Raw genomic sequence first — 24,072 nt, 5'->3', positions numbered from 1 at the left:
GGAACTTTGAAACTTGGATTACTGGATTAAAAGGATATGATTTGTGAAAGAGACTGTTGGAAAGATTGAAGAAAGATTTTGGTTACTGTTTTAATTTAAAATTCGCAACAAATCCCTGGGATTTAGCCAAGCAAGTGGCAAGAAGATATTGGAGGGCCTCTCAATTTATTCTGCTGCTGTTTATTAACAAATTGATTAACTCTTCTCTCTACCAGAATTCAATGTACTCTGATTTCATCTAGGGGGTGATAGATAGATATGAAAACTATATGATTGAAATTAAATTTAAGGATTTTATTTTGGTTTTATATTGAACAAAAACAGTGTAAGAAATTAGATGTTTGGAGGAAGTTGATTTATTTGCTGAACTGTTGATATCTACTAGGTGGTGGGAAAACAAATTATTGGCTGTTTTTTGGTTGTCTTAATTTTTGTTATTTCTAAGAATGTTACAAAGGAGAGGAGAAGGTAAAAATGTCGCACACTCAGAAAAAGACTGAAGGAGCAACACCAGGAGAGAGAAAGAGTTCGAAACAAGAACCTGATTGGAAAGCAGCTATCGTAAGGATGTTTTCAGAACTTAAGACGGATATAAAAAGTAGTGAGAAAAATCTTGAAAGTAAACTGGGTCAGATGGAAACTAAATTAGAACAAATGGACAATAAAATTGACTTAACAGTGAATGAACTGAAAGACCAGATGAAAGAAATTGTTAAAAAAAATACTGAAATTGTCAAAAGAACACAGAATTTGCAAGAAGGAATGAAAAGGACAAAATTAGAGATGAGAGAGGTCCGAAAGGAAGAGGAAAAAAATCAGGGCAGAAATGTCGGAAGTGAATAGAACGCAGGAAGAAATCTGGGACGTGGCTGCGATGAACGAACTTCGGCAACGAGAATTTAATTTGAGATTAAGATCTGTACCAGAAACCCAAGGAGAAAAGATTAAAGAAAAATTGACAGCAGAAATTGTCCAATGGTTGGATATGGAAATTGTAGAAGTGGAGAAAACGATACAAAATGCCTTCAGGATAAAAATAAGAACGACCAAAGCCAAAAAGTTTCCTGGTGATTGTTTGATTATTTTTAAAGATAAGGAAATGAGAGACCTGATTTTACAAAAAAAACAGAGAAAAACGTCTAAACATTGATGGAAATTATATAATTATTTTTAAAGACGTGCCGGTGAGGTTGTTGAAAAAGAGAGATCGATACAGACAATTAGTACAAACACTGAAGAAAAACGGCATAGAATTCAAGTGGGAATTTCCAGAAGGAGTGACATTTACATACAAAGGGAAGAGGCACAGATTGACAAAATCAGAAGATGTGGAAAAAAATTTCAGAAGATACAGAGAACTGACCAGAGAAGGAGAGGTTGCAGAAGGGGCAGGAGCACGAGGTGATGAGGGAGATTCATTGGAGTTGGAGGAGGAGGAAGAACGAAGTAGAAAGGAAAAAAGAAGAGGAAGAGGAGAGAAAAAGGATGAAGACGAGGAAAGTGAAGAAGATAAAGAAGAGAAAGAGAAGTCATAAGAGGGGGGAAATATATAATTTAATAGGCAGACATCATGGCTTTAAAATTATGGACATGGAATACAAATGGACTGAATGAAAGAAAAAAAAGGAATAAAGTGGTACAATATTTAAAACAGAAGAATTTGGATATCATTTGTTTACAAGAGACTCATGTTAAAAGAGCACATACGAAAATTTTGGTTAATAAGAAATTGGGAAATGAATTTATTTCATCGGATAAAAGCAAGAAGAGAGGGGTGGTATTGTATATTAAAAGCAAATTAGAGGCACAACAATTATTCAAAAATGAAGAAGGAAGGATCATAGCAGTTCAAGTCAATTGGCAAGGAGAAAAATTAATAATTATTGGAGTTTATGCACCAAATGGAAGTAAAGCTGAATTCTTTAAAGGACTGGAGGAGAAGCTATTTGAATACCTGGACCAGAAAATAATAATAATGGGAGATCTGAATGGGGTGGTTTCAATGGAAATGGATAGACTGCGGGCTAAAGGCAAATTGAAAGAAGGGAAACTACCAAAAACCTTTTTTGATATGGCGGGAAACTGCAATTTGGTGGACATTTGGAGACTGAGGCACCCGCTAGAAAAACAATTTACTTTTTATTCAGATGTAAATCAAGCGATGTCCCGAATTGACCAGATTTGGGTTTCTGGTGAATTAACTACAAGAATATTGAAGATTGAGATTCAACCCAAAGTATTATCAGACCACAACGCAGTTAAAGCCATTCTAAAAGGGAATGAAGAAAGATCTTTCAGATGGAGACTAAACGAAAACCTTCTGGATGATCAAAAAATTGTGGACAGGGCTAAGAAATGTTTGACGGACTATTTTGTGAATAACTCTAACAAAGGAACGAAAATGAGTACGGTTTGGGACGCCAGCAAAGCTGTAATGAGGGGATTTTTTATTCAACAAAACTCAATCAAAAATAGAATGAGAGAAAAAGGGAAGAATGAAATTTTAAAACAAATAATGGAAAATGAAAAGAAACTGACTACAAGACCAAATGATGAGAGGGCTAAACAGAGTATAAAAATGCTTCAGACACAATTTGCAATGATAATCAATAAAGAAGTGGAATGGAACATAAAAAGGATGAAGCAAAAGAACTTTGAATTCGCAAATAAATCTGGAAAATGGCTTGCGTGGCAAATTAAAAAAAGGAAGGAGCAAAGTACGATTAATAAAATCAAAATAGAAGAACAAGAGATAGAGAATCCGAAGGGAATAAGGAAAGGATTTGTGGACTTTTATAAAGATCTATATAAAAGAAAAGAGAAGCTTAATATTAAGACAATAGAAGAATATTTGAAGAAGAAAAAGGTGCAAAAAATATCAGAAAGTAACAAAAACAAATTGAATGAACCAATAGGATTGGAAGAGATTTCAAGGGCAATAAAGGATCTAAAAAGTGGAAAGGCACCAGGACCGGATGGATTCAGTGCAAGATATTATAAAGAAATGAAACACATCCTACTTGTACCGCTGAAAGAAGTAATGAATAAGATATTGGAAAAAGGAGAAATACCTGAAACATGGAAAGAAGCATACATAACGTTAATTCCCAAACAAGATTCAGATCTAATGCGAGTCAAAAACTATAGGCCAATCTCATTATTGAATAATGATTATAAAATGTTCGCAAATATTCTAGCAAACAGGTTGAAAAAGGTATTAAATGAAATGATACATAAGGATCAAGCAGGATTCCTTCCTGGCAGACAAATGAAAGACAACATAAGAAATGTAATTAATATAATTGAATATTTGTCTAGCGGGAAGGAAAAACAAGCTATGCTAATTTTTGTGGACGCTGAGAAGGCCTTTGATAATATCTTTTGGGAATTTATGTTAAAGAATTTAGAACATATGGATGTGGGCCAATCTTTTTTGAGTGGTATACAGGCGATATATTCAGAACAGAGAGCAAAATTAATTGTAAACAATGTTATAACAGAAAATATTGCCATCACAAAGGGTACAAGACAAGGATGTCCGTTGTCACCACTGTTATTCATATCGGTTCTGGAGGTTTTTCTAAGAACAATAAGAAACAACGAAAAGATAAAAGGTGTAACAGTGGGTGGTAATCAATATAAGGTTAAGGCCTTTGCTGATGACTTAGTTATAACTATAGAAGATCCCATACAGAGTGTTCAAGAGGTGTTAGAAGAAATTGAGCATTTTGGTCAGGTGTCAGGCTTTAAATTAAATAGGAAAAAAACCAAAATAATGGTTAAAAATTTAGATCAAGAAGTGATAGAAGAAATACAGCAACAAACAGAAATGAAAGTGGTTTAAAAAGTAAAATATTTAGGGATTACGTTAACTCCCAGGAATATTGACCTATTTCTAAACAACTATGTACCTACTTGGAACAAAATCAAATGTGATTTAGATGTATGGACAAGGATGAGACTATCGTTATGGGGAAGAATCGCAACGATAAAAATGAGCGTGCTACCGAAAATGTTGTTTTTGTTTCAAACAATACCAATAATTAAAGGTGTGAAAATATTTAAAGAATGGCAAAGAACAGTGTCAAGATATATCTGGCAGGGCAAAAAGCCCAGAATTAAATTTAAGATATTGACAGATGTAAAAGAAAGAGGAGGCTTTGCCCTGCCAGATTTAAAGTTATATTATGAAGCTTCTTGTCTTTGCTGGTTAAAAGAATGGATAAAATTAGAGAACACAGAATTGTTGGACTTAGAAGGATATGACAATAGATTTGGGTGGCATGCGTATTTATGGTGTGATAAGAACAGAGTGCACAAAGGTTTTGGAAATCATATTTTTAGAGGAACGTTAATTGAAGTGTGGAACAGGTACAAAAATCTATTAGAGCCTAAAACTCCAATGTGGCTATCGCCATTGGAAATAATGAGTACGAAAGGGGTCAATATGACAGGGAATTGGGCCACATATGAAAATTTGATAATTAAAGAAGGAGATAAGTGGAATCTGAAACCATATGAAGAGGTTAAAGAAAAGGTGAATGTTTGGTTGCAATATTTCCAATTGAATGCAATGTTTAAAAAAGAGATGTGAGAAAAAGGTTTCTTAGGGAAAAAATCGAGGTTTCAGCAAGAAATCTTGAATAGTGATGTAAAAATATTGTCAAAAATGTATAAATTATTACTTGAATGGCACACAAAAGATGAAGAAGTAAAAACGGTTATGATTCAATGGGCCAAAGATTTTGGTTACAATATACAATTAGAGGAGTGGATTAAACTTTGGAAAGAGGGAATGAAATTCACCGCATGTACTACGATAAAGGAAAACGTTATGAAAATGATATACAGATGGTATATAACTCCTGTGAAACTTGGAAAGATGTTTAAAGTTAGTAATAAATGTTGGAAGTGTCAAGAGAAAGAAGGGACATTTTATCACATGTGGTGGGAATGTAAGAAAGTGAAATGCTTTTGGGAAATGATTTATAATGAGATGAAAAAAATGTTGAGATACACTTTTGTAAAGAAACCAGAAGCATTTTTACTTGGTATAGTAGGGAATGATGTTGAAAAGAAAGATGTGAAGTTATTTAGATATGCAGTAACAGCAGCCAGAATTTTGTTGGCCCAAAGGTGGAAACAGGAAGAAATGCCAACGAGGGAAGAATGGAGAATGAAACTGATGGAGTACGCAGAAATGGACAAATTAACTGGGAAAATTCGAAACCAACGCGATCAGAGATTCACCGAGGACTGGAACAAATTTACAGAGTATATGACATCTGCGTGTGATAAGGAAATAACGCTTGTTGGATTTCAAGAAGCTCTGTGAAAAAATAAACTGGAATGTCGCTTAAAAGAGAAGATAAAATAGGGATTGTCAAAGTGCAACATAAATGTATGAAATGTGAAGTTGTGATAAATATGAAAATTGTCAGATAGGCTGATGGAAGTCAAAAAGAATGTATAAGTTAAATTGGATGTTAAATTATAAATGGATTGGTTATTGGAAATTTGAATAAAAATTAATTTTTTAAAAAAAGACAAAGTCCCCTGTGATATTTATGCGAAGAAGCTGTTAAAATGAGGCTGAATGAGGTAACTGTTAGGTGGATTTGACTGACAGAACTCAAAGAGGACTCCTTCATGGTTCCTCCTCATCCTGGGGAAAAGTGACAAGAGGGGTGCAGCAGGGTTCAGTCCTGGGCTCATTGTTGTTCAACGTCTTTATAAATGACTTGGATGAAGGAACTGAGGAGATGCTTATCACATTTGCAGTGTGGCAGAAGGCAGAATCAGTTCAAGGGCAGGAATAGTACCAATTTATTCTGCCTTGGTCAGGCCCCACCTAGAATATTGTGTTCAATTCTGGGCACTACAATTTAAGTATCTTAAAGTCACCAGACCCTTCTATATAGTGAGAAAGTGGGGAGGGGTATTACTCAGAAGGGTGGTGGGAATGGGTGATTGGCAGATAGCTGTGATGAGCCTGTTGACGACTCTTAATGACTGCAATAGGTCTTACAGGAAAAAGGAAGGGGTGAGAAGGTGAAAAATGGCTTTGTCATGTATAATGAGATAAGAATCCAATGTCTTTGTTCAGACCCGGTCTCTCCATGGTTTTAAGTGCCAATCACCCATTCCCACCACCCTTCTGAGTAATACCCCTCCCCACCTTCCCACTATTTAGAAGGGTCTGGTGACTTCTGTTTCAGTGTATCTGAAGAAGTGTGCATGCACACGAAACTCATACCTAGAACTAACTTAGTTGGTCTTTAAGGTGCTACTGGAAGGAATTTTTTTATTTTGTTCTGGAAGAGTTACTTTGAGTTGAGCACTTTGTCCCAGGACGAGAATGGAAATCGTGTGCTGGCAGTGCAGCGGCAGCAAGAGGCCCGATTAGCGAAAGCACGTCTCTGGTTAAGAACAGTCTCAGGTTAAGAACAGACCTCCAGAAAGAATTAAGTTTGTAACCAGAGGTACCACTGTATTTGTTTCTGTGTGTTTGGCACACATGATTGCAGGTGAGACTGAAAAAAGACTTCCTAGGAAATTCCCTTTGACTGCTTCTGTATTGTTTCAAATGTGACTTCACTTACAGATAAGAACAAATCATATTTATTGCTGACAAATCATACCATCGTCAGCTCAATAATCTCCACCCCAACAAACCCTGTGTTGAACATGAGCAGCTGCTTTCTTCCCATTTCTTAGGTGGAAATAACTGTTAATGGAAAGGAAGAAGGGAGATAGACCCTTTCCCTCACCCTTTGGGGATCTGGGGGGCTTCATTTCACCCCTTAGTCCTGCTCCTGCAAGCTTGGCAGATGTAGAGTATTTGCTCACACACTGTCACGACTTAAAAATGAATCTTGAAAAAAAATAATATTAAAAATGGTATTGCAGTCCTAAAAGGGCTCAAGAAAGCAATTCCTGTAGTAGCGGGCATCTTAGCGAGCCCAATGCCACTCTGGCAACTGTCTCACTCCCAGCTAACTAATCTGGAAAGTTGTCCTGTCATATCTGCAAGGAATTCAGTGTCCCCTGAATCAGCAATTATGCATTTATGGAAGGGGAAATGGCATACTCTTGTATATTAGCATTAAAAGTGTGCATAAGAAAGTATTGCTCATTTATGATGAGCATAGGATTTATTTATTTTGAACTTCGCTTGGTACCTCGGCATTACCAGGGGAGCAGCTTCCCTCTATGTGCATAAAAAATAATAAAAATCTGTGTTGTGTATTGAGTCAAAGGATTTTATATCTGTATTATTGTTGTCTGTATTTGCATTGGGGTAAAGTAACTGCCTTTTGGTTCCAGAGGGTACAGCTACTATTGGTTCATTTAAGCTGCTGTATTTGGATCCTCTGTCTTATTGGTTGCCTCCAAAAGGCAGGACTGTGATTGCCTGATATTGTTCCCTCCAAAATGTATCCTTTCTAGCTAGTTCCCTGTCCCTATAAATGTAGCTCTCCCCTCCTCAAGTTTCAGTCTTGTTGCGTTAATAAAGAAGTGTTACTAGAGAACTGTCTCCAGCATATTATGTCAAGAGAGCTGAAATCACAAACCCCACGTCACAACAACTGGCGACGAGGATGGGATCCGGAATGCTGAGGAGCGGTTAAACGCAGCCCTGCCTCAGAGTCCGGATTGTAGCTAAGAACAAGACTCACTGGCCAGCTGAGAAGACGACCCTGCCCACAGGACAATGGAGAGTCCAAGGGTATTGGAGCCCTTCCAGCCATCAGAGCCCCACACGTGGGAAGACTACGTCGAACGTTTCGAGTTCTTCGCAGTGGCTCAAGGGATCACCGATGCCAGCAAAAGAAGGGCCACATTCCTGAGCTACTGTGGGCCTGAGATCTTCAAGCTGGCCAAGGCATTGCTTGCCCCAGCAAAGCTAAGTGAGACATCTCTCAAAGATATTCTTGCCTGCCTAACAAGCCATTTAGCGCCTACTGAGACCAAGATGGCCCGGCGGATGGAGTTTCATAAGAGGCAGCAGCGTGCTGGGGAGTCTGTATCTGCATTTCTAGCTGAACTGCGGAAGCTCGCTCAGCACTGCGACTTCCAAGATCTGGAAGAGACTCTCCTGGATCGGTTTATCGGTGGTCTGAGCAGCAAGAAAGCCAGAAGACGCATCCTGGCTAAAGAAGAGGTTACCCTTGCTTCAGCCTTGAAGGAGGCCACCGCCACGGAGAATTATGAAAGAGAGGAGCTTGATGCCAGTCGCAGGGCCCCTAAGCCACAGATAGAAGTTGTGCATGCCATGGACGAGCTAGAGGCTACTCCGAGCCAGAGCCCAGTTCGTGGGGTCGAGTCAGTGCGTCAGGCCTGCACAGTGCACAAAGATCACCGAGGCAGGTGCCCTGGTTGTGGCGGAAACCATGAGCGGAAGAGTTGTCGTTTCCGGGATGCTATGTGCCGGACATGCGGAAAGACAGGTCACATCGCCAGGGTCTGTAGATCGGCGGCGTTGGGAGCGACAGGAGCACCTAGACTGGAGCATCGCAAATCACCCACAGCAAACCATGTTCTAAAGGACTGCAACTACGTAACGGAGATCAACGGGAGGGTCATGCAGTTTCCAGCGCAAGGCAAGGCACACGTCAAGGTGAAGATTGAGGGTCAGCTGTGCGACATGGAGGTGGACTCCGGATCTGGATTCACTATCGTGTCGGACCAGACCGCGAGGACATTCTTCCCCAGGGGTAAGTTGCCCCCTCTGGAGCCCAGCCTGGCAACTTTGCAGTCATACTCAGAGGGCCGCATCCATGTCATGGGAATGTGTGCCGTGAGAGTACAGTTCCGGGACAAACAGGCGGTACTCAAACTGGTGATTGCGAAGGGCAGTCGCCCCAGTCTCTTGGGCACTGACTGGTTTCCCGCCCTGGGACTGAGTATAAAGGTAAAGGTAAAGGTACCCCTGCCCATACGGGCCAGTCTTGACAGACTCGGGTTGTGCGCCCATCTCACTCAAGAGGCCAGGGGCCAGCGCTGTCCGGAGACACTTCCGGGTCACGTGGCCAGCGTGACATCGCTGCTCTGGCGAGCCAGAGCCGCTCACGGAAACGCCGTTTACCTTCCCGCCGGTAAGCGGTCCCTATTTATCTACTTGCACCCGGAGGTGCTTTCGAACTGCTAGGTTGGCAGGCGCTGGGACCGAGCAGCGGGAGCGCACCCCGCCGCAGGGATTCGAACCGCCGACCTTTCGATCGGCAAGTCCTAGGCGCTGAGGCTTTAACCCACAGCGCCACCTGCGTCCCAGGGACTGAGTATATCAGGGCTTAATTCAATCCAAACCTGCCCCGAGATGAGCGAGGCATTATACAAAGAATTTGCTGGCCTCTTTAATGGAAAACTGGGTTGTTATAAAGGGCCCCCAGTTGACTTCGAATTGGACCCTGGGGTGGCCCCAATCCGACTCAAACCAAGGCGAGGGCCATTTGCACTGCAACCCAAGATCGAAGCAGAGCTGGATAAATTGGTCAAGCAGGGAGTTCTCTCACCCGTGGACTCCGCTAAGTGGGAGACTCCAATCGTCACGCCCCTTAAAGCAAATGGGGAAGTCAGGATCTGTGCTGATTACAAATGTACTATCAATAAGGCACTCAGGGGAAATTCATACCCCATTCCAGTCGTATCACATCTGTTGGCTAAACTGGCTGGGGGCAAGGTGTTTGCCAAACTTGACCTGGCACAAGCTTACCAACAGCTGCCAGTAACCTCACAATCAGCGGAAGCACAGACTATTGTCACACATAAAGGGGCGTTCAGAGTTAACAGATTACAATTTGGAGTTTGTGTGGCCCCAGGGATTTTTCAAGGGCTCATGGAACGCCTGTTAAGAGGTCTGCCGGGGGTCTTGCCATTTTTTGATGACGTTTTGATTGCTGGAAAAGACCCATAGGAACTGGTTGCGCGTGTCCGTGCAGTGTTGCTCAAGTTCAAGGAGGTGGGGTTGCAACTAAAAAAGGAAAAATGCAGTTTTGGGGTGCCAACTGTGGAATTCTTGGGGTTAAAAATTGATGCATCAGGCATCCACCCCACAGATGCTAAGGTTAAGGCCATCATCGAGGCACCACGACCACAGAACAAGACGGAGTTGAATCATTCCTGGGACTTATTAACTTTTATCATTCGTTCTTACCCCAGAAAGCTTTGGTAGCTGAACCATTACATAGACTGTTGCAGAAAAAGAATGTGTGGCGATGGGGGCAGGAGCAGCAGAAGGCTTTTGACTCCTTGCGAGGAATGCTGAGTAGCAAGAGCGTCCTTGCTCATTATGATGAATCGAAGCCACTGGTCCTGGCATGTGATGCCTCTCAATACGGCCTGGGGGCGGTGCTGAGTCATAGGGAACCGGATGGGTCGGAAAAGCCCATCTCTTTCTATTGCCGTACGTTGTCGCCCACGGAGCGCAACTATGCTCAAATTGACAAAGAGGCGCTTGCAATTGTGGCAGGAATCAAAAAGTTCCATGATTATGTGTACGGTCGTCATTTCTCCATTGAAACGGACCACAAACCACTGTTGGGGTTGTTCAACCCGAACAAACAAACGCCACAAATTCTCTCCCCCAGAATGTTGCGTTGGTCTATATTCCTGAACGGGTTCCAGTACACCTTGACCCATGTGCCGGGGAAACAGTTGTGCCACGCTGATGCGCTGAGTCGATTGCCCCTGCCTGGCGGGAGCAATGAGGATCCTGCTCCAGCGGAGCACATAATGATGCTGGAAACACTTCCTTGGGCTCCTGTAACGGCTACTGATATTGCTGAGAAAACGAGGAAAGATGCTGTTCTCTCCCGTGTGCTCACTTGGGTGGGGAGGGGGTGGCCAGGTGGTCCGCATGAAGACAAATTCAGGCCTTATGCGACAAGGCAGCACGAGTTATCCATGCATAAGGGTTGTCTCCTGTGGGGAGATAGGGTGATCATCCCAGCACCACTGAGAAACAGGGTTCTTGAGACGCTTCACATGGGACACCCGGGAATGGTCAGGATGAAGTCTCTAGCCCGATGTTATGTGTGGTGGCCTGGAATGGACCAGAACATAGAGCAATGGGTACGAACATGCAAGGCATGCCAAGAGGTGCGGCCAGAAGTGGCCAGAGCACCAGTTCACTGGTGGGAGCAGTCCAGATCTCCCTGGAGCCGGCTGCACTTAGATTTTGCTGGGCCATTCCAGGGGAAGGTCTTTTTGGTTATCGTCGATGCATATTCCAAATGGTTAGAAGTGGCGATGGTCCCTAGCATGGCATCAGCTGCCGTAATCAAAGTGTTGAGGCAGCTGTTTGCAACCCACGGGTTACCTGAGACCATTGTATCAGATAATGGGGCAGCTTTTGTATCCCAAGAATTCAAGGCATTCTTGGCTGATAACTTCATAAGAGGGGTCACATCCGCGCCCTTTCACCCATCCTCCAATGGGCAGGCAGAGCGCATGGTAAGAACAGCCAAAGAATCCATTGCGCGCTTAATGGAGGGTAACTGGTCAGCTCGCATCGCGCAAATGTTATTTTTGCAGCATGCGACACCATGTACTGCGACGGGCAAGTCACCAGCTGAGCTGCTCTTGGGTAGAAGATTGGTAACGGTGCTGGATTATGTCCTCCTGGATAAAATGCCAAACCGTAATTCAAGAGCAAACCCCCAGCCTGAGACTGACACAACAAGGTATTTCGCCCCTGAAGATCTGGTCTGGGTGAGGAACTATTCACGAGGTTTGCGGTGGGTGGCTGGTGTGGTCACCCGGGCTAGTGGACCTGTGTCCTATTATGTGACCTTGGAAAATGGGCAAGTTTGGAAGAGACATTTAGATCAGCTGAGGCACCGGGCGCTCAGCAGGGAGGAGTCTGATAATTCATCCCTGGCTAACGACGCAGAGCTGCAAGACCAGAGTGAAAATGGCCCAGAGGTGCAATCACCAGGGGCTTCAGCAAATGAACCAGGGTCTGCTAGTCCTCAGGATGACCAGGTACAGGTAGGGGACCCTGAGATGTCTGGGACGCCATCTGTTCCTGACGAAACCCCTATAGCAGCCCCCCTACCACAGGTGACACCCAATCCAGAACTGGCAACACCTGTTGTCAGGAGATCAAGTAGAAGTAGGACCCCACAGTACCTGAGATATTACGTCTGCTGTGCTCACTAGGGAGGGAGGGGTGTTGTGTATTGAGTCAAAGGATTTTATATCTGTATTATTATTGTCTGTATTTGCATTAGGCTAAAGTAACTGCCTTTTGGTTCCAGAGGGTACAGCTACTATTGTTTCATTTAAGCTGCTGTATTTGGATCCTCTGTCTTATTGGTTGCCTCCAAAAGGCAGGACTGTGATTGCCTGATATTATTCCCTCCAAAATGTATCCTTTCTAGCTAGTTCCCTGTCCCTATAAATGTAGCTCTTCCCTCCTCAGGTCTCAGTCTTGTTGCTGTAATAAAGAAGTGTTACTAGAGAACTGTCTCCAGCATATTATGTCAAGAGAGCTGAAATCACAAACCCCACGTCACAACAATCTGAGGTTCTGCCAAGCGAGAGAGGGCTGAGCAGGACGGACTCTGCATTGCAAGGGTTAAAGGGAACCGAGCTGCCTTCCTAGAGAGGCCAGGAAGCAAGGGGGGCAGGTCCTCCAGAGCCGAGGTCCCTCCCTCCCCAGTCCTTTCCTGCAAGGAAGGGGGGGTGTTACTTTGTATCTCTCCTGCAAGGGCTGCCTCGCTGCCCCCTCCCGGGATCTGGTGAGTCTCCTCTCTCTCCCCCCCCAGAGGGTGCAGTGGGGAGACGGGGGGGGGGGTCCCAGGGCTGCAGCAGGGGAGGTTGCCTGGGGGGCCTGATCTGCTCCTGCAGGGGGGGGGGACCCAAGTCAGGGAGGAGGAGAGGGTCCTGCCAGGGAGGGGCCAGGTCTGCCACGCTCTCCTTCCTGCAGATCAGAGGATCCCAAACTCATTTGGCCCCCCGCCTCCCCCCCCCCCCGCTTCAGAAAAGATCTCCCTTCTTTAAACAAAGGGGTCCCTGGGACTTTAACTCTGTGTGACGTCGCTCAGCCTCATTGCACAAGAGAGGAAACAGAGGTGGACTAGCCCCCCCCCCCAAAAAAAAGGTGGGAGAGAAAGGGCAGGAGTAAAGAGAGGGATCCCAGCCCAGAGTCTGGCTGCTGCATTGGGGACCAGTTTCCCAGTGTCTCCCAGGGCAGCTCCCCACGGAGGCCACTGCAGCAATCCCCTCGCACCCAGAGCAGGGCATCCCAGGACCCCATCCTCTCTCTCCCAAAGGGATTGGTGCTGGCAAAGCAGCCGGAAATGGGCGCTGCTCCTCACTGAGCCTCCAGGGACCTTGGCATCAATGGCTGTGTGTGCGTTAATAATAATAATAATAATAATAATAATAGATTACCTGCCTAAATTGCAAGGGATATGTCTTTGGCCCCACCCACTTGGCCCTCAGGGGGTTGGCCTGATACATACCTGGCCCTCAGAGCAAAGAAAAAGGGACCCCACCCCAGGAGTCTGTCTTGAGAGCAGGAGAGAGTCCAAGTGCAAGAAAAGGAGACAGAAGCAGGGGAGTGGGGTGGGGGGAGAGCAACTCCTGAGGACCCCCAGGTGAGGACCCCCACTAGAGCCAAGCATCCATTTTCCACAAGATACAAATGACTCCCTTGTCAGTCAGTTCTGACTTCATGCATTGACTGGAAGGCAGGAGCAACCAGGCTGATTCATCTCCCAGAAATCCCTTCACTTCCCTCCACATTTTGCATTGCAATCTTTCTTCTAGGACAGCTAGAGGCTGCTTCCTCCTATTCCTCCTCCTCCTCCTCCTCTTTCTTCTTCCTCCTCTTCCTCCTCCTCCTCCTCTTCCTCCTCCTCCTCTTTCTTCTTTGCTGCCAAGGAGTGTGGTGGAGTCTCCTTCTTTGGAGGTCTTTAAGCAGAGGCTTGACAACCATATGTCAGGAGTGCTCTGATGGTGTTTCCTGCTTGGCAGGGGGTTGGACTCGATGGCCCTTGTGGTCTCTTCCAACTCTATGATTCTATGATTCCCCTTTTTAAAAAGGCCCTTTCCACCTGGCCTAGGGGGTGAAGCCCAGACTCAACCAGCCCTACTGTGTTAAATATGTATTCTGTAGTTGACCTCCTTTGTAATGTTTTATTTTGATATCTTTAAGAGAATATTTGTTTTCTGTTATGTTGCTTTGACTATAGACTATATATTTGACTTTCTTTACCTTGATTTATTTCTCTTTTATTGATTTTGTGGGATGTGAAACTGCAGTCAAGTACAATATTCCTACACTGGACACGTTAGGGGATGTTTTCTACCACTCAGTAGAAGAGTTCCTGTTCATAGCTGTCAACTTACAAATTTGAAAATAAGGGACCAGCAGCCAAAATAAGGGATCAACAATTACTTTTATAAAATACATATTTTGGTTCGTGCAGATGGCTTTAGATACCTATAAGGTCCATAAATTACGATATAGCATATATTCAACACAAAAAACCCAGCAACAATTTGTTGTTGACAAAGCAAGCTGGACATAGAAAGGGCCCCATTACCTTCAGTAGCTTATTTAAGAGACATCATCATTAAGGGACAATAGTGGGACATGGTGCAGGAATAAGGATCTGCCCCACCAAATAAGGGACGCTTGACTGCTATGTTCCTGTTTCCTCCAGAGCAGGGACAGACTTCCACTCCATGTGACTTGAAGAGGGTGCAGTCTGTTGTACTAGCATGGAGGAGCACACGGCCTCCATCTTCTGATCAGTGTGTCTTCTCCATTTTGTATGTTGCTGTGTGTTTGGAGAAGTGACTCCTTAGTCGCAGTCATTTGGGACTAACTTCTTTATGGAATAGTTCTAGTTGTTATGTAACCTAAGCCTGCCTTCAGGGATATGTCTGTGAACGTGAATGAATCTGTGAGTAAACTACTTTTATATTAATGTGAATCAGACTATTGTGCTTATTCATTTAAGAGGGATTGCAAGGGATTTTACCAGGAAGGAATTTTTAATAGTAAGACTCAGATGAGTCAGCAACAAGCTGATCGCTGCGTAATCTAAAAAAGGGGGTTGTATGGAACTAGAATATGGAACTTGCTAATGCATGTTAGGAAGGATATCATTCAATAATATATCTTCTTCTAACTCCCCAATTATCCCCACAGATTTAATATGCTGTAAACCGCTTTGAGATTTATCTCTAAAATATAAAGTGTTATAGAAATTTAAATAAATAAAATAGCTCATGGTTTGGGCTGTGGTGCAGTCCAGCCCTGGTTCCCTCCAAGACTCATCCATGCTTGCTCTGGGATCCTTTTTCTTCTCCTGATATTAGACAGCTTTTGTAACTGAACAATGTATTTGCTTTGTAGGATTTGCTAGTGCCTCTCCTTCAGACAGACAGAACTTGGCAGAAGACCAAAGGGTTCCTTCCGATCTCTCAGAGGCTTCCTGAGAGCACAGATGGGTGAGCAAGACTCAGCTGGCCCTGGAACAAAAAGAGGCCATGCCATCCAAACTGGGAGCAGTGGAGGGTTCTGGGAAAATTCTGTGCATAAGATCCTGGGTGAGGAGGACACCCTCCACTCAGAGGTGCAGAGCCAGCAGTTGAGGCAGTTCTGCTGCCAGGAGGCCAAAGGACCCCGAGAGGTTTGCAGCCGACTCTACCACCTTTGCCATCAATGGCTGAAGCCAGAAAGGCACACGAAAGCTGAGATGCTGGACCTGGTGATCTTGGAGCAGTTCCTGGCTGTCCTTCCCCTGGAGATGGAGAGCTGGGTGAGGGACTGTGGAGCGGAGACCAGTTCCCAGGCAGTGGCCCTGGCCGAAGGTTTTCTCCTGAGTCAGGCAGAGGAGAGAAAGCAGGAAGAGAGAAAGCAGGTGAGAGAGGCTTTCCTTGGGATACTCCCAAGGGGCTCCAAACGGGACAGAGAACATCCCATAATGCTCTACTGATGGCCCATCCTTTTTCTGGGAAGACATCCATGGAATGAGTTCTGACATCCTTAAAGCTGTTGGCCCTGACATTCATTTTTTATTTTTTATTTTTTTAATATATATTTTTATTAGTTTTCCAATATAAAACTATACAAAACAAAACATCCGATTTATCACCAACATCTTTTTTTTTTACTTCCATCAACATGTTTGATAATTCTCCGTCTTGATCACTTCTTGCACATTTCTTAAATTAATATTGCACTACAATAATACCTTAATTTACCTTATTTTTTAAACAATATTTCTACCATACATTCTCACAGAGCTTCCTGAAAGCTTACAAATGTTATCTGGTCATCACATATAGTTTTCATATAATCTGTAAATTTAATCCAGTCTTCAGTGAATCTCTGGTCTCGTCAGTTCCGGATCCTTCCTGTTAATTTATCAAGTTCTGCGTATTCCATAAATTTCATTCTCCATTTTTCAATCATAGGTAATTCTTCTTGTTTCCATTTTGGGCCATTAGTATTCTTGCTGCCGTTACTGCGTAGAAAAATAACTTCCATTCTTTCTTATTAATTTCATTTCCTATTATTCCTAATAGAAATGCTTCTGGTTTCTTAACAAATGTATATTTCAACATCTTTTTTAACTCATTATATATCCTTTTACCACATATGGTAAAATGTTCCTTTTTTTTCTTTACACTTCCAACTTTACTTTATACATTTTTATACTTTTATACTTTATACTTTATACATTTTTGCTAATTTTACTGGTGTTTACATACCATCTATATATAATATTCATCACATTTTCTTTTATTATAGTACACGGAGTAAATTTCAGTCCTTCATTCCACAATTTAACCCAGTCTTTAAATTGTATATTATATCCAAAATCTTTCGCCCAATGGATCATAACCGATTTAACCTCCTCGTCCTTTGTATACCATTCCAATAATAATTTATACATTTTAGACAAATTTTTTACGTCATTATTCAATACTTCCAATTTATATTTTGATTCCTTGTTGGTAAAACCTCTTTCTAATACATCTTTTTTAAACATTTCATTAATCTGAAAATAATCCAACCAATCATTTACATTTTCTTTTACTTCAACATATGGTTTCAGTTTCCATTTACTTACTTCCTTTCATTATTAAACTTCTGTATGTTATCCACCTCCCCTTCACATTGATCTTCTTCACACTCATCACCTCCAACGGAGACAACCAATGTGGAATTTTTGACTCCAGTAGGTTTTTATACCTATCCCAGACTTCTATGAGAGATCTTCGAATGATGTGGTTTTCGAAACACTTGTGCACTCGTTTCTTGTCATACCATAGATATGCGTGCCAACCGAATCTGTTATCAAATTCTTCCAAATCTAACAATTTTGTGTTCTCTAATTTTATCCATTCTTTCAACCAACAGAGGCACGATGCTTCATAATATAATTTCAAGTCTGGCAGGGCGAAGCCTCCTCTATCTTTTGCATCTGTCAGTAACTTAAATTTTATTCTCGGCTTCTTACCCTGCCAGATATACCTTGAAATCATTCTTTGCCACTCCTTAAATATTGCTGCCCCATTGATTATTGGAATAGTCTGAAACAGAAATAACATTTTCGGTAACACACTCATCTTTATCATTGCAATTCTTCCCCAAAATGATAACTTCATTCTCCCCCACAGCTCTAGATCTCTCTTAATTTTATTTCATATTGGTATGTAATTATTTTGAAACAGATCAATACTCCTAGGGGTTAACAAAATCCCCAAATATTTAACTTTCTTAACCACCTCTATCCCTATTTGTTGCTGCATTTTTTCAATTATTTCTTGATCCATATTTTTCACAATTATTTTTGTCTTTTTCTTATTTAATTTAAAACCCGCAACCTGACCAAACTGTTCTATTTCTTCTGACACCTCTTTAACACTACTTATGGGATCTTCCACTGTTATGACCAAGTCATCGGCAAAGGCCTTTACTTTATATTCATTTTGACCAATTGTCACTCCCTTTATTAGCTCATTACTTCTTACTGATCTTAGAAAGACCTCCAGAACCGAAATGAATAACAACGGTGAAAGAGGACACCCTTGTCTCGTGCCTTTAGTTATTACAATATTTTCTGTTGTTACATTATTAACTATTAATTTCGCTCTTTGATCAGTACATATCGCCCTTATACCATTAAGGAAAGATTGACCCATATCCATAAATTCAAAGTTTTTCAACATAAATTCCCATGAAATATTGTCAAAGGCCTTCTCAGCATCCACAAACATTAACATCGGTTGTTTATCGTTCCTGGTAGTCAGATATTCCATTATATTTATTATATTTCTTATGTTGTCTTTCTTTTCCTTTTTTAAAAAATAATATTTATTGCCTTTTCCAACAATTTAAACACTACAATAAAGAAAAACCATACAATACAATACAATACAATACAAAACACACACACTGCATAACACTAACAAAACACTAACATTAAACTAACAAAACAAAACAAAAACAATTTAAAACACATCAAATAATTTCAATATCTTATCTTTCATTCACTTATTTCCGCGACCTCCTCACACCTCCACTTCTACTAATTGTTTCAGCAATTCCTTTCCATCTTCCTCTGTTTTCTATCCTATAATTATCTTAGCACATTCTAGCCTTATTTTTCCTTTAATACTCTATTAATCTATTTATACTTAATTCCTTATAACATTTATACTAAAGCCATATACAGTGGTGCCCCGCAAGACGAATGCCTCGCAAGACAAAAAACTCGCTAGACGAAAGAGTTTTCCGTTTTTGAGGTGCTTCGCAAGACGAATTTCCCTATGGGCTTGCTTCGCAAGACGAAAACGTCTTGCGAGTTCTTGCGAGTTTTTTCCCTTTTTTTCCCTTTTTCTAAGCCGCTAAGCCGCTAATCCGCTAAGATGCTAATAGCCGTGCTTCGCAAGACGAGAAAACCGCAAGACGAAGAGACTCGCGGAACGAATTAATTTCGTCTTGCGAGGCACCACTGTAACTTCATTCCAACATTTTTCTAACATTCATTAATTTTATAGTATTTCCGTAAATAATCTTTAAACTTTTTCCAGTCTTCTTCCACCGACTCTTCTCCCTGGTCTCGGATTCTGCCAGTCATTTCCACCAGTTCCATATAGTCCATCAACTTCATCTGCCTTTTTTCCCCCCCTTGAACTCCCACCTAAAGATGATTTTATTCCATTTCGGGACGTCTTTAAAAGTTCCCACTCTTAACTGTTGTACTTCTAAGTTCTTCTGATAATGCCAACCCAATATTCTATCTCTCTCTTCTTTAGTTCGAAGGGTGATCAAGCAGTCTCTTATTCTGTTCTTCTCTTTTTTCCCTCCTCTTCCAAGTCTGAAGGACCTCACAATTCTAAACTCTTCTTGGCCCAAGTCCAAGTCCCAAAAGTCAGCGAGTTCCTGTGTGAGAAAATCTGTCAAACTTTCCTTCTCAAATTCAGGTAGGGCTCTGATCCTCAAATTCGTATGTTTTTCTTTAAGTTAAATCATAGCCAGCGTCAACTTATGTTCCTCCAGTTGCCTCTGTGAGGCTGGGACTCTCTCTCTCTCAAGTTCTGTTACTTTGCATTCAGCAGCAGCAGCTTTCTCCCTGGCTTCTTCCGCAGTCTGCCGTATCAGAATAGATTCCTGTATCAATTTCTGGATGGTTTCTGTATTGGTATTCACCTTTTGTCCCAAATTATTTATACTTTCTGTATTTAAGTCAATTTTAGTAGTTGCGGCATCCACTTTCACATTTATTGCGTCTGTTTTCTTGTTAAGCTGTTCCAGTGAATCATTTATCTTATTTAATGCAATCGCCAAAGCTTCTTCTGTCGGCATTCCTCTTGATTTTAAATGAACTGATACAGAAGCAGCCGCAGAAGAAGCAGGTAGGTCTGGTGTTGAGCCTCTCCTGGGTTGCTGCAAAGTCCTCCCAGACCTTAATGTTTTTTCTACAGTTTGCTGATCTGTTTTTTCCTTCCCATTTGCCATAACACTTAAAGATTCAAGGTCAGTCCCAGAGTCTCACAGTTTTTTCTCTTACTGCTGGAAATTCCCCTAGCCCAGCTCTTGTAAAACAACCAGTTTCAAAGGCTTCCACTAGGGGGAAACAGTTTCTATTTATATTAATCAGCAATGTCCTCTTTTGAACACAGTTTCAAAGCAATCCAAAGTTAGTTTCAATTTTCAGATACTTTTACTCCTTTTAATGTTGTCTTTCTTTTTTTTTTTTTTTAATAATATTTATTAAGTTTTCTCAAGAATAAAGACCACAAAGATAACAAAGAAAAAACAAAAAAAACAACAACATCAGAGACAGAAAAAGAAAAATTACAATAATCAAAAATCAAAAATTCCACACAGAAAACAAAAAGATAAGAAAAATAAAAATAAAAATCTCTCCTTTCAAATTCTCAACATTCTTTAACTTATTTTCCTGACTTCCTCTCACCTCCCTCCTTGTATTCCATTTTAAATTTAATTCAGCAAATTCATAGCCACTTGTCTTACCCTTAGTTATATGTCCCCATGTGATATTTACCTCATATTTTCATTTATAATCATCCCATTCTTACAAATTCTTATTTCCCCAATTTTATCTTGTCCTCAAATCTTTAAAATTCTTAGATTTAAACCATTGCTAAAGCCAATTACTTCCTTTCCGGCATCTCAGTATTTCATTAGAATTACACTAATTCCATAAATATGAATTTATTACAAAAGCATTTCTCATTTTAAGTTTCTCCAACGTCCCTTTTCCTGGTTCCGGATAATGTCAGTCCTTAAGTCTTTAACCCTTGTCAGTCCGGCGTTCTAATATCTGAGGCACTCAAGTCACCTCCAGGCCCCCTCTGCGAGTTTTCTTGTTTCTGTTTGTAGTTACATAAATCCTTGTTCCCTGTTGTATTCTTTCGCATTTTCTTCTCTTTCTCTTTGGGGAGCCAATCTCTGGAGGACTCTATGCAGTAAAATTCTTCATCTCCTTTTATCCAGTTGTCCCATTCCCCAGTGTTGCACTCCCCAATATCTAGTTTGTAATCCAAAGGGTAATCATTCCAAAGATAATCTTCCACTTGTTTCACAATCCCACCAAAGGTAATAACTCTCTTAAGTCCACAATTTAACCAGTGTCCTGCGAATTCCATCTCCCAATGTTGCGGCTTCTGATCCTGTAAAACTTGAAGACTCTGTGTCTTATGAGATACATTCATAACCTCATGCACTTGCCCTAAGTCAATATCCTGGGTAGATTGTTGTGCAGTTTCTGTAACTGTACATTCCATTGGCACCTCCTTGTTAACTGCAGCTAAAATGTAGGCCGTCTCTTGATTCATAAGAGACACTTTCTCATCCATCTGTTGCAGCACATCATATATTTTGTCCAGGGCAGATAAAACTTCCTCTCTCTTCATTCTGTCAAGGTCAGAAAGCTGGTCCCACAGTCTGATTTTCCCAGCTGCTATGTTCTCTTTATAAAATAAAACAAAAGCACTGGCAGACTTCCTCTGGGGGGTGTGGTTACTTTTTAGCATCCATTTTTACAGTGTATCCAACAAGGGAAAATAAAAGTTACTTTCGATTTTCAGATATTTTGTTTCCTTTCAATATAAAACAATCAGGCAGAAGGCAGCATTGGACTTTTTTTTTTTTTTTTCTTCGAACTCTATCTGTCAGATTTCTTATATTCCTGTTATAGGCACCACCGACAGTTTCTTTCCTTTCATTCCGTCCCCAGGTCAGGAACAGTGAAGACTTATTTTCTTAAATTACTCTCTGCAGGATTTGCAAAGTCACGATTTATTTTCCCCCTATCCTCCTGCTGTCAGGGGGATTTAGTAGTTAAAAGAGCAGGAAATTCCAGGCTGTCAATTTACGGCTTTTAGCTTGTAAAGTCTTTGCTTTGATCTTTCTACAAAGAGCGGGAGGCAGACTTCCTATTTACACTTCCCGTCTCGGCTCTAATTCAAAGGTATACTTTTGATCCACAAGTTTCAATTATCCTACTCACGGGTTGTTGTTTGAAATCCGAATTGGCATAGGAAAAAGGACAGCGCTCTCCGACTCTGGCTATGCAGCTTCACTCCACAGAAGTAGCGATTGACTCTCAGCACCACGCCAACCCCCGTCTCACTCCGGAGCCCTTTGTAGAGCTCCTTTGCCAAACAGAGGGGCGCAAACGGTGCCCGCCGAGTCCCACGGTCGCAGGCTTCTTCCGCCTGCGATTTTTGAAAGGGTCCCCGCTTCGCTGCAGCGGTAAGACCCGGTTTCTGTGGAGCTGTCTGCCTCTAAATCAGGGAGAATCCACCATTGTTGGAGGCGCCACCTCCGGAAGCCCCCTTTTAATGTTGTCTTTCATCTGCCTACCAGGAAGAAAACCTGCTTGGTCCTTATGTATCATTTCCTTTACTATCTTTTTCATCCTATTTGCTAATATACTTGCAAACAATTTATAATCATAATTTAACAATGAAATTGGCCTATAATTTTTAACTTGTGTCAGGTCAGAATCTTGTTTTGGAATAAAAGTGATATAGGCTTCTTTCCATGTTCCTGGTATTTCTTGGACATATCTTTCATTTGTCCTTTTAGTTCATTAACTGTTAAGTCTATTTTTTTAACTGTGACATCTATTTTTTTGTCCATCTGTTCTAATTTTGTCTCTAAATTTTTCTCACTTTTTAAAATTTCTTATTTAATTTCTGCAAACATCTTTACTATTTCCCCTTTTAATTCTGACTTTTGCCTTGAACTTTTTCTTTCTACTGGTACCGCCCCTTCACTTTTTTTTTGAGTATGAGACATTCCTAATATTAAATATTAGCTTCTTGCCACTTGTATGGCTAATCCAATCCACGCTCCAACAGCCAGGGTTAAAATATCCACTTATTACAATAGCCTTCTTGCCACTTGTTTGGCTATTCCCAATTTCCCGACAAAATATCCACACAAAAATAAATTATAAAAAGAAATCCCAAACTCCAAAAACAAGCCTCTAAGAAGAAACAAAAGACAAAAACTTAGCAAAGGAAGCAGACTTTATAATCCACGAAAGGGAAGGGGAAAAAAGGGGAAGAAAAAAAATCAAAAATGTCCAAATATAGTCCACTAATCCACTCCCAAGTCAACGTCCTTAAAGTTTTTATTTATACCGGAAAGAGAAAGAAATTCTCCCTTTCCGAGAATTAAAATGGCGCTGCTTATTTTCCTGCGTCACAGAAATTGAAGCAAGAAAGAAAGCGGGGGAATACAGTCTCCAAGAAAAAGAGAAGCACTCTCAAAGTCCCATAATCACAAAAATAACAAAAATGACGAAAGAGAACAGCCTCTATCTTCTAAGAACTTTACCACTTAATCCATCCCTCCACCATAAAAAAATACAAGGTACATCAAAGGTCTTAGAGGCACTAATTGTCTGTTATGCAGATCTTTTGTAATCGAAAGTAGAAAGTACAGAGGTCCATTTCCGACGTTCCCAGAAATTTCACAAAAAAGACTAAAAAAAGAGAGGCTTTTTTAATTCCTCATCCCTCTTAGCGTTAATTAAAGGTCCATAAAAAAGATTTCTAATCGCCAAAGTAAAATCTGTTTGAATTAACTTACAGTTTTGTCCCGTTCTGTGAATCCCTCCTGTGTATACTTAGAATTCCAGATGAGGCTGACCTCCTTTTCCCCACCTCGTCCTCATCAAATTGTCTCCTATTGTTATTTTGATTTTTTTAATCCTTTTAAGTCCTTTTAAATTCGAATTCTTAGTGTTTGAGAGCCGATCGCTTCTGCGCACAACCTCGGGGCTTCGCTCCTAGAGGATAGTAATGGCTTCCCACTGCCTGCCTTTCTACCCCGCTGCTTTTGTCGCCTCCAAAGGAGGTTACCTGGCGGCCGGGGGAATCGCAAAACGGCCGGGCCGGGATCCTGCCCCCTGGATCTGCTTCCAGGGGTGTTTTGGGGGGCTGCGGCGCCCTTGCAGCACCCCCCTTTTCCTCCCAAGAGCTGGATTCCCTCTCCAGAGAGAAATCCCGCTTGTCTTCGCTCCTGTGATCAGCTGGAATTCTCTCTGACATTCATTTTTTAAT

The 24,072-nt window shown here is 41.6% G+C and overlaps 1 protein-coding gene and 1 long non-coding RNA gene across 2 annotated transcripts in view; one reads left to right on the top strand and one right to left on the bottom strand.

The window, feature by feature from the left end:
• LOC307215030 (uncharacterized protein) overlaps positions 1–24,072 on the top strand; it is a 47,391-nt gene that overhangs the window by 20,855 nt on the left and 2,464 nt on the right. The gene's annotated exons all lie outside the window — the stretch shown is intronic.
• Positions 15,244–24,072, bottom strand: part of LOC307215192 — a 181,629-nt gene continuing 172,800 nt past the window's right edge. The window contains exon 3 of the long non-coding RNA XR_013838366.1: positions 15,244–15,256. This is a non-coding gene — a long non-coding RNA (uncharacterized lncRNA). The remainder of the gene's footprint in view (positions 15,257–24,072) is intronic.

The sequence above is a fragment of the Podarcis cretensis genome (genome assembly GCF_951804945.1).
Source record: "Podarcis cretensis genome assembly, chromosome: 4".
Taxonomy (NCBI): Eukaryota; Metazoa; Chordata; class Lepidosauria; order Squamata; family Lacertidae; genus Podarcis; species Podarcis cretensis.
This window is presented reverse-complemented; position numbering and strand designations above follow the sequence as displayed.